Source organism: Leuciscus leuciscus (assembly GCF_965113295.1).
Source record: "Leuciscus leuciscus genome assembly, chromosome: 16".
Lineage (NCBI taxonomy): Eukaryota > Metazoa > Chordata > Actinopteri > Cypriniformes > Leuciscidae > Leuciscus > Leuciscus leuciscus.
The window spans coordinates 12,327,112-12,339,101 of NC_138740.1; the positions used below are offsets into that span (position 1 = coordinate 12,327,112).

At 36.7% G+C, this 11,990-nt stretch overlaps 1 long non-coding RNA gene across 1 annotated transcript in view; it reads left to right on the forward strand.

The window, feature by feature from the left end:
• The window catches only part of LOC309477993, a 62,307-nt gene extending 58,349 nt beyond the window's left edge, over positions 1–3,958 (forward strand). Inside the window, exon 3 of the long non-coding RNA XR_014198730.1 lies at positions 3,451–3,958. This is a non-coding gene — a long non-coding RNA (uncharacterized lncRNA). The remainder of the gene's footprint in view (positions 1–3,450) is intronic.
• The last annotated feature ends 8,032 nt before the right edge of the window (positions 3,959–11,990 follow it).

An 11,990-nucleotide genomic window follows, 5' to 3' on the forward strand; every position in this document is an offset into this window, starting at 1 on the left:
TAAAGGGTTCAATAACGCTGATACCGATACTTTTTACTTTTAAAAGCATGCACTTTGGGTTGATATATGAGGTGAATACATTTTCATGACCTCTAAAATAATTTGTGATTTGTGCTCTCGATGCGCCTGTAATTAGTCATGTGTATGGTTACCGTAATAAAACCATTGTTAATTTTTTTTAAAGGGCTGCCAGTGTTGTTGTACCCCAATCAAAGAGTATAGAAGCCAAAGAGGCGAAACTCTGTTGTGTTATGGGTAACAGTCTGTAGATGGCGCTGCGGAGGCGCGTCCGCCATTATGGACTGAAAGCTGCTGAAATCGTTAGCGCCAGTCAATGGCAAAATCAATGCCTCTTCTCTCACAAAAAGAAAAAAATACAAAAAAACGTCTCATACACAAATGCACACACAATAGATGGTGGTGTCTGATTAATTACTGAGATCTTGCCACCACTTCCATTTTAGTACTGTTTATAGTTCATGTGTGCACTTGCTAGATTGCACATCTTTTTTGTAGCCTACCTTTCCGCCTGTAATAGGACATTCACAGATTGTTTTTATTCTTGCCATTGAAACGTTCACTGTGTGCACTTTCACTGAAGATGTTGAAAAAACAAGTTGTTAATATTTTTGTGATATTCTATGTAAAAGATTAACTGTCTTTAGAAATGTTCATTTATAATTGTATTTATTTATTTATTTTTCCAAATCATATGGTGATGTTCACTAATTTCAAAATCAACATTTGAATACATTTCTTATTACTGTGTGTCTGCATATATATTATTTCATGAATTTCTGTTATTCATATAACAAGGAAAATGCATAATAGAACATAAATATTGATAGATTAAAGGTTTGCAGTAATTTTATAATTGTATCTTTGCAAACCGTAAGTGGTAGGCTAATGAAGCCGATTCGGTGGGGGACATACCCTTACGAAAAAGTACTATAGGAATCTTATAGTATTTTGGGACAAAATATTATAGTAATCTTATAGGAATACGAGCCGCTATAGTATTTCTATAGTAGTCTTATAGTCCTTCTATAGTAATATTTTGTCCCAAAATACTATTTTCCTAAGGGTAATTAGGCCATGCATAACCAACACATAAACGTAACATTTTCTGTCATTTAACGTCGGTCATCCTCATTAATGTATTTTAAATTGTTTTCATATTTAGATATGACGGCCAGAAAAAATTAAGTTATGTTAAGTTTTTGTTATGTTAAGTTGGTTCAGTGCCATTGACTCCCATTATTTTTCGGCGTTTTCCTTCAGTTTTCAGTCCATAATGGCGGCCGCGCCGTCACGTCATGGGGGCAACTGTTGCTATGGAGCGTTCTATTGAGTTTCGCCTCTTGGGCTTCTATACTCTTTGCCCCAATAGGTAAACCTTTTGCAAATTAAAAACTACATTTAAAAAAATGTTTTGGACAGTGAGAGATAGAGTAAGGTGAAAGAAAAATAAAGAATAGAGTAACAATACTTACTTGAAGACAGTGAAGCTTTACAAGAAAGAAATTGAGATAGAGATAGAGAGAGAGCGAGAGAGAGAGAGAGAGAGAGAGAAATAAAAATAGAGAGAGTGTGTGAGGAGAGAGGCAGTAAGAGGAGTATAGGAGTGGCTCTTAAAAGAGCCGTTGGTTTTTTTATGACGAGATACAGGTAGCGGTAACAGGGAAGGATGGTAGGTAAAAACAGGAGCTGTTGGACAAAGGAAAACAAAAACATAGTTAATTCTCTTGCAGAAAGGCTTCCTGGATTTGTATGGTTACCGTAGTAAAGCCATTGTTAATTTTTTTAAAGACTGCCACTGTTGTACCCCAATAGGTAAAACTTTTGCACGTTTCATTCTGACAGATTTATTAACAACAATTACAGAACATAACACAATCCATTTGAACTTTAACGATCAATCAAAATAAATTTAATTGCACAAACTAGCAAAATTATAGTAAATGTTACATGTTACATGCTAGTTTTCATGTTTTCAAGTTTGGGGTTGGTAAGATGTTTAATGTTGGAAGAAGTCTAATCTGCTTACCAAAGCTGCATTTATTTGATAAAAAATACAGTAAATCTCTGTAAAAACAAATATTGTGAAATATTATTGCAATTTAAAACAATATGTTAAAATGTAATTTGTTCCTGTGATCAAAGCTGAGTTTTCAGCATCATAATTAGGACAGCATTTACATGAAATATACATATTTGTGTAACAATGTAAAAGCCTTTACTGTCACGTTTAATCAATTTAATGCATACTTTCTGAATAAAATAAATTCGTGCTAAATAAATAAAATTACTGGTTTAAAAAAAACACCCTAGGATCGACATTTTTTATGTGTGGATAGATCCTTTAGAATAGATAGGCCTACAACATCAGTATCGATATTTCAGGATCGAAATCCGCGCATATAAGTTATCATCATCATCATCAACATCATCAACAAGCAGCGGGGTTTATCTAAAGTTACTTCCCATCGCCCATAACAACTTTTCATAAACGTAATATAACCTAATATGCAGTCACTGCAGCTTTCTGTGATTAATTAATTAGCCAATTAATATCAATTTCTATTAACGTTATTGACGTTTATTAACGTTATTCTATTACCATAGATTAAAAAGCTCCACAGTCCACACACACACAAATATAACGTTAGGCTACAGCAACGTTCGATTTTCTTAAATTACAGAACCATAATAAAAAATATGGCTTTGACCTACCTGAACGACGCGGGAATTTTGGAGAATGCAATATATCGCTTCTCTATTTGGTCCGTGGGGAGTTGTTGGCATTGAGGAAATGATCGCCCCCTACTGATACTCAACCTTCATTCATGCGTGTCATTTTCACGCCTTGAGGAGGCAAAGCGTGACATTGACACGCATCCGCTAGTGGACCAGCGTGTGTATTACACGCTTCAGCGTGATACCGGGTTGTATTATAACAGTGTCTTCAAAAAACACTAACTGTCATGTTCAAAAGGCTTCAATAGGCTTCAAACAATTAAAACTAGCTGTCATATAGCCATGACGTATTATTTAATCACAGTGTCTTCAAAAACACACACACTAACTGTCATGTTCAAAAGGCATCAAACTAGCTGTCAGATAGAATGACATATTGTTATAACACTTTCTGTCAATATCAAAAGGCTTCAAAAGCCTTCAAAAGACATAAAAACCCGAAAACTAGCTGTCAATAACATGATCAAAAGTCATACTAACTGTCAACCTGTCAATCAAAAGTCAAAACTAGCTGTCAAAAGCCCTTTGATCTTCTTTGATCCCTTTGATCCTATGCCAAAAGGGGCGGAACTCCTGTCACCGGAAGGGGCGGGGCAGCGGAAGGGGCGGGACCTGTCACCGGAAGGGGCGTGGCACCTGTCAATCAATCATTTTTTGACAGGTGGTCCAGGGTATCAACTACTTGAGCGTCAGGTTTAACGCCATGCAACGAGTTTGAACTTGATTCTGTTATCTGTGAATAACACTCTTCCGTTGAACTGTTGAAAATGGTTCAAAAATCACAGAAAAAGTATGCATTAAGATTTCTGAGATCTTTTAAACATTGTCACTTATATTTATGCATTTGGCAGACATTGTTATTAAAAGTGACTTACATTGCATTTAACCATACATTTTTATCAGTTCATGCATTCCCTGGAATTAATGACTGTGGCATTGCTAGTAAGGAGATACAGGAAATGTATTCATTCATAAAAATGCTACATATTTTACTCAGCCAGTAAAGTCTTATCAAGGAACGTCTTCTACACTTCTTTTGTTTAGCAATTGAGCTACAAGTTTAAATTTGTAGTTCATTCCTAGATATTGTTTGTTTTACTATTAGAAGAAGAACAGACAATAGATCAACATAGTGGTAAATAGGCCTCATATTTCACATTAAAGAAGTTCCATTCATAAATTACGGCTGTTCTGTAGCAGTAACGGCCAGGGCCGGCGGGTGCACTTCTGCCGCTCTAGGCGAAAATAGGGCTGGTCCGAATACCATTTTTGAGCTTCGAAGCTTCGATAGTAATGAACATCGAATATTTGAAGCTTCGGGCAGAGGGAGCTGAACATATTCTTCTCTCTAATAAAGGCAGGAATCTCTATATGTCTGTCTTTCTGTTTGCATTTTGATTATTTGGAGAACCGTTCATCCAATCGACTTCACAAGGGAGTGCAGTATCGCATTTGGTGCAATATAGATGGACACACGAGACGCAACACGTTCAGAATTTATAAACTTTTAGTATACAGAACAGCGCGAGCGGGAAGCGGCGCACCTCACGCGGGCAGGGCTTATTTGCTTATTAAACGCACACTCACAGGTCTGTTAACTTAAGCAATAGGCTACTTTTAAGGTAGTCTAATATTTTTCTGATTAAAAAATTACTGACACAGTAAAGGGTATATTTAAATAAAGAAAAACGAAATTTAAATAAAGAAAAACAAAATTTAAATAAAGAAAAAACGAAATTTAAATAAAGAAAAACAAAATTGAAAAAAAAAAAAAAACGAAATTTAAATAAAGAAAAAACGAAATTTGAAAAACAAAATTTAAATGAAGAAAAAACGAAATTTAAATAAAGAAAAACGAAATTAAGTTAAATTAAAAACGAGATTAATTTAGATTGATAATAACGGGTAAAAAGGCTAATACATTTTGTTTCTGTTATTCTATTTTCCACTATGTCAAAGCAACGCAGCTTAACCCAAAACACAAGCTCAGGCACTTCTGTCCACACACACTCCGCTGTTCTGCTCTAGCCAGAGAATAGCCTACTCCCGTTGTATGAACACTTTAGTAGGCCAAGAGGAAGCAAATATTTTGGTAAATAGGTTGGGTTCCTTCAACTGTCCATCCTATTTTTTTTTTATAGTGTGAACATATTCAAGCGCGAATGAGAACCGTTTCGAGAGGGATGCCAGGTGTGTAACATTTTTTAAAATAGAAATTCCAGTAAGGTTAGCTGTGCTAGCGGCCTCTTGGTTCTTTGGTGGACTTGACGGCGTGTCATCCTTGCAAATACTCCCTGGATCAATATATTTTAACAACGAACCCCTCTGTTGTTGGTGTGCTTTCTCCTTCAAAAGTCTCGATTCATGGCGTATGTCAGGTTACAAATGGAAAGACTCGGAAGGTTAAGTCATTATTATGTTCCCTGTAAATTATTTTTGACTGCATTATAATGATTTTCTTAATTCAGAATATGATCAACGTTGGTGTGTGTAGGTGGATGTGATCGGGGAATTTGGCTGTTAAAAGTAACATTTAAAGCCACTTAAATTATACGCCACGAAATTACTCAAATAAAGATTCGTTCATTTTGATGAACGAGATCGTAAAAGAGAGTCAGTAAAATGATCTGAACTTCCCATCACTCAGTCATGACTCGTGAGAGCAGGGGGCGGGGCGGGGCAGCGGCAGCTCAGCGAATCATATAGCCTATTTTGTGAATTGTTCATCCCGGTTGGCACACATTTTGCCGCCCTTACAAAAGTGCCGCTCTAGGCAATTGCCTAGTTCGCCTATATGGACGCGCCGGCCCTGGTAACGGCACTGAACACATACAAATTAAAACAGACTTATTTAGTGTGGATAAATGTATAAAAGCCTTTCTTCCTGCCATCCAGCACTCTCATCACAATGTTTGTCCCAGGTTTACCGTCTCCCTTCTCATGTTGTGCGTCAGGTTTAACGTCATGCAAAAAGTTTGAACTTGATTCTACTGTTATCTGTGAAAAACACTCTTCTGTTGAACAAAAGAAAAGTGAACACTTTGCAGTTTCGAATGATGTCCTACTCTTTATCTGTATGACCAAAATGACGGAGTATGTTTTTTATGTTTCCTCTGTTCGAACGCACCGGCACCTCACACGCACACAGCATATTCCAGCATAGCAAACTTGACATCGCAGCATGTTCATTATCAAATTAAAATATTCAGCCTAACATATAAAAAATTACACTTCTCAGTTTAAATAGTCAGTAGTACAATTCTGCCATTCAGCATGTGCTGAACGCGCATGTGAAGAGGATGCTTTTTTCCCGTCGATATTGGAACGCGAGTGAAGTAGCCTATAATGAATAACAGTTCAGCATCCAAATACATCGTGAATATGGAAACATTTGTATTTGAATGAGCCCAACGCCGGTTAATTTCAGTTTAGCTTGAAATTATTTCGTTTTGGCTTGTTTATAGTTAGCCTACTTATATTTTTTCATTCTTGTTCTGAATACTGTTAAATTTAAAGGGTATGTTGTGGAGTGAGGGAAACTAAAATAGCCTATAGCAATTTTTTTTTTAAAAGAAAGAAAAAAAAAGGTCACTCTTAAAAAAGTTTGAAACCCGGTCTAGAGTGTCCGTATGGTGCGCACAAATTTACGCAGTTTATTTTTTTTATAAATCCCAATATGTGCGTAGAAAATTGCATATGCACATTTCAATGCCTTTTTCTTTTTTTTGGCGCAAACTCCATATTGATTCCTCTTTCACATTTTCTTGCACCTGAACGGACACATACACACAAAATTATATTAAAATACCCTTCGTGGCAGATAACAGTTGGTTATGTCTTACAGTTTTTTTCAAATTGCTAACACACAAAAATGACATGCACAGCACAATTATTTAAACTGACACACAGAGAGCAAAACCTCTTCTCAAGTCTCCAAAAGTCTAAACACATTTTCTGTTTTTTACACATTTTGCAAATCAAAATGGCACTTTTTAAATGCACTGAACACAGTTCTCTGCATAAGACACAACAGTCTGACATAAAGTCACATGTTTGCCAACACTGCCATTCAAAACGACACTATATGAGCTAATTGGCCAATACATGTGCCACCTGGCCAAACACCTCAATGGTTAATTGTTAAAGGGTTAGTACACCCAAAAATGAAAATTCTGTCAGTAATTACTCACCCTCATGTTGTTCCAACCCCGTAAGACCTTCGTTCATCTTCGGAACACAAATTACGATATTTTTGATGAAATATGAGTGCTGGATCACTCCTCCATAGGCTTCTAAGACACTATAACTTGCTGGCCCAGAAAATGTATTAAAGACATCGTTAATATAGTCCAAGTGACTCCAGTGGCTCAATCTTAAATTTATAAAGCGACGAGAATACTTTTTGTGCGCAAAAACAAACAAAAATAACGACTTTATTCCACTTTTCATTTCCTTCTCTCTGGGCCTCGAGTCTTTTCACATAGTGTTTAAGCGTAGCGCCTCTGTGTTGCACGTCACCACGTAGGCTCACTATTGGGCGACGCTGGTCATGTGTGATACGTGGTGACGTGCAACACAGACGCGCTACGCTTAAACACTACGTGAAAAGACTCGAGGCCCAGAGAGAAGGAAATGAAAAGTGTAATAAAGTCGTTATTTTTGTTTGTTTTTGCGCACAACAAGTATTTTCGTCGCTTTATAAACTTAAGATTGAGCCACTGGAGTCACTTGGACTATATTAACGATGTCTTTAATACATTTTCTGGGCCAGCAAGTTATGTCTTAGAAGCCTAGTGATCCAGCACTCAAATTTCATCAAAAATATCTTAATTTGTGTTCCGAAGATGAACGAAAGTCTTACGGGGTTGGAGCAACATGAGGGTGAGTAATTACTGACAGAATTTTTGGGTGAACTAACCCTTTAAACTTCAATCTTTTTCAGTTTACTGTTTTTTGTGAGCATATTTTTGTTCAGTCCAAAGTAAATATATCTGGCTGTGCAAATGTTGCACTGACTTGTTTGGTGAAAAATAAAATAAATAAATGTTTCAACAGCATGTGTGTGTATCTGCAAATATTTCTGTGCATGTGAACAAACTGAAGAATTTTCTTCAATTGTGGTAAAGCATACTAAAGATGAGAGTGCTTTTAATTATGCCCAACAGTGTGTGTTACTGGTTAGACAAAAATGTGTGCCATTTTGTGCAAAAGTTTGATTTTGATAATGCTATGTAGTTTTGGTTGCAGTGCTTCATTTTGGAGGATATATTAGGTATTTTGCAGTTTGGGTGTGGTTTTGTGAATTGTGTTAAGTATTTTGATAAAACCAGCCTAGTTTGCAAAATTGTGTGTTAGCAATTGGAAAAAACTGTAAGTGAACTTAAAGGGGTGGTTCGGGATTTTTGACATCGGACCTCATTTTTAAGTCAGCCTGGTTGTTATTCATCAGTGGAGACATTTTATTTTATTTTATTATCCAGTCCTTATATTTGGATAGTTAGCCGATGCTAGGCTAGCGCGAATCAATGGTAGATGTGTTAGCCAGCCATTAAAAACCGTTTTACCCACTCCACAGTGCACCAAACGCAAATCAATTATAACACTAGACTATCGATGTATATGTCCGTTGAGAGAATAATGTTAGAAATCAAACTTACCTTTCATCACATTGCATTAGTTATAATTTGTTCCCTGTAATCATAAGCCTTGTCTACAGCAGCAGCGGAGTGATATTGATTACCTAGGCAACCGAGTGAGCCGGTACACACATGACCCAAGTGCGCTTCTGTTCTGTGTTTACTTTTTGCCGCATTACTAACCGGAGCAAAGTAAAATTCCGCAGCTGCTGATAAACTAGTTCCTTTGGGATCATTGAGATGAAAGGTAAGTTTGATTTCTAACATTATTCTCTCAACGGACATATACATCGATAGTCTAGTGTTATAATTGATTTGCGTTTTGTGCACTGTGGAGTGGGTAAAACGGTTTTTAATGGCTGGCTAACACATATACCATTGACTCGCGCTAGCCTAGCATCGGCTAACTATCCAAATATAAGTACTGGATAATAAAAATAAAAAAATGTCTCCACTGATGAATAACAACCAGGCTGACTTAAAAATGAGGTCCGATGTCAAAAATCCCGAACCACCCCTTTAAACTGTTAAGAAAGAAACTGGATGTGTGTCATTATGTTGGATCCGTGCATTAGGTCTTAAAGGGACAGCAGCCTACAGTATATATACCTGCTGCTGTTTATGTCATTAATGTCTGCCAAACAAAAAAAGGAAGCTTTAACAAAGATTAGTCTATATTTAATTTATTCAGTGAACCCTGCAGTGTTATTTTACATTTATTACATTTCTGTAACTGAATACTGCTGTTAGACCTTACTTTATTTGTAACTTTGTAATATTGTATTTATCAAGTGTATTTGTTCTTTTTTTTCTTTTTTTTTTTTTACTGACTGTTTACTTATTTTCAATAATAACGTTTTTTTGCTGATCTGAAAAATGATCCGATCAGTGAATTTTGTGATCTGTTGTACCACTAGTGTCAAGCATCATGTTCAAGTGCATAATTATCTCTTTTCTTGAGAACCAAAAGACCACATTATTTTTTAATGAAAAGATACACCAATCTGTTCTCAAGTTCAATAAATGCACAATCAGTGTGGTTTATGGCCAGACAGAGCAAATCAAATCAAAACATTTTCTATAAATGTAAAATTGGGGGATTTTGAACATTTAAAAAAATGAAAAATGAATGAAGTAATGCTGTACAGTCAGCACAATGCAGGTTTGAGGTCTTTGTTTTAAGCTTTAGCTCATATCATGTTTATATCACTCTCTCAACTGTACTCTTGATTTTGTGCACACAATGAAGAAGTAATGTTAGGTGAACTCCCTTAGCTGGATGTTTACATTCTAATTTTGATCAAATGCATCTCTTGAATTGCACCCAAGCGCGTCTAAAGTACAAGTATACCTCACAGTTAATGAAAAGGTTTTTCTATTATTGTCTTTGTTGTCACTACATGTTTTGCTCACTACATTACCTATTCCAAGACTTTATTTGCATAATTTCAGAGATAACATGTGGGAAATAGTTATAATAATCATAGTCATAAAATAAAGAATGATAAGATCTGAAGAATGGTATACTAGACTATGATCACTTGCACTTTGTCACTGCCATTTGTGTGTAAGCTTCCTTGATTTTTTCCACAATAAAATAAATCTAATCTAATCTTGAATGGTGCAGATGTTTATAACTGTGATTTCCTGAACTACACCTTCTCTGAAACAAGATCTGTCTAACTGCACTTGCGTCATCATCTGTCAATCATCTTGTATTCACTTTTGCATTCCATTTCATTTCCAAGGTCAAAAAACAAAGTAGGAAATTTCACATATTTCAAATTCAAATGACTTGTGTACGAAAATTACCAGCAGCTCTCAATGGGTGTTGTCATGTGTCTGTTCTGATGTGAACAGAAGAGGGTAAAACAATAGGCTTGTTCGACTTCATGCAGCTCTGCGCAGACCGATCGGCGGCTGACTTGAAGCAGTGCATGCCGGTTAGAAATTTTGTCCGACTTGATACAGCGCAGAGGCCACGTGACTGTGACGTACTGTATGCCATCAAAGTACCGCGAGAGCGATTCGAGAGTAGCCGGAGAACTCAGCCAGCGCAGCTTCTCAAGAGCGGCTGCACTGGGCTGCACGTGGGCTGATGACGACACAGCTGTTCCACGATTGGCCAGATTCACCGCATGACAACGATCACGTGTGTTTCGTGTTTATTCGAACCGAACACAGTTCCTCTAAGCTCACAAATCAGTTTTTTATAACAGTAAACACTCTTTTCATGTAGTTGCGATGTTATATTGTGTCATGTTTATCAAATTAAAACTGACTAAAAAACATAGACTCCACTTCATTGATAGTAGCTTATGTTGAACTTTATTCTTGTTTAAACAGACGCTGTATGAAGCAGTGCATGAAGTATTGAATGAAAATGTCTCTGAAACATCTGTGTATTTGGCAAATATTGCATTTAATTCACTTCAGCTGTGGTAAAGTATGCAAACACCACGTGAGCGGTCACTACGGAAACCAGAAAATGTCCTACTTCACGTCTCCGTTTGCAGCTCCTCCCCGCCTGCACGCGGCTACTCTCGCCGATCGGTTACATCCAGCTGCCGCCGATGTCCAACACACCTAATGTGTCACGTTTTGGTTTTGTTTCATGTTTGTCATGTTATCCCCTGTTCTAGTCATGTGATCCTGCCGTGTGCTCTGTGTTATGTTGTCATTGTTCACAGGTGTGCCTTGTCATTAGTCTTGTGTGTATTTAAGCCCTCATGTATGCCTTGTGACTCGCACGGGATTAGTATTACCTAGGGACCTCCGGTAATTTGTAATAATCGCAGAGGTCGTCTGTGATTTTTATCCCTTGCGAATCTGCCATGTCTGTAAAAATGTCTGTAAAAATTCCCCCGAAAATTACCTACCGTATTTCGGCCAACACAGGGGTCCTCTGATAATACCAGTCCCGTGCGAATCCCCATGTCTGTGATTTGGGCTGTTTTTCTGTGAGCCTATCGTTTCCTAAAGAACGTAATAACCATTATGGGCCGTTTAACAGTCCATTTTACGTCTGTATTAAAACTATATTAACAATAAAATCTCTCGATATGCTCTACTCCAATCCGATTATAGTTTTTCTCGAATAAAAACTATGAAGTGCTACAAAAGAGAAAACAAACTACAGTAAAGACGTGATCCGGAAGCTCAACTCGGACCGTTGTCATGGAAACGTCAAATTAAGTATTTTGGCGCAACATGGAAGCTCTTTTGGAAAGTTTGGACGCTTTTTGTGGTAGTGTAATTTAGTAGTCTGTATTGTGGAGCATTTCTTTGTCTCACACGGTCTCTAAAGACGTCCATCCTGTAAGTATCTCAAGAAATCAAAGTGTGAAAGAGTAAAAATGATATAAAATGAAATTTATAAACCAAATAAAATGAATAGAAAAACAAGCCTATCGCGACGTTTCGGTATTTATAATAGGCCTACCTTCTTCAGGCAGGCTTGTTGTAAATATGGACAAAGAATAAAAGAAAAAGAAGATATATTATATATTTATACAATAATATAATATTCTATAATATATATCATATATTTCTCTAATAAATTGGTTTTAAATAAGTTCTTTTTTTGAATTGCAATAC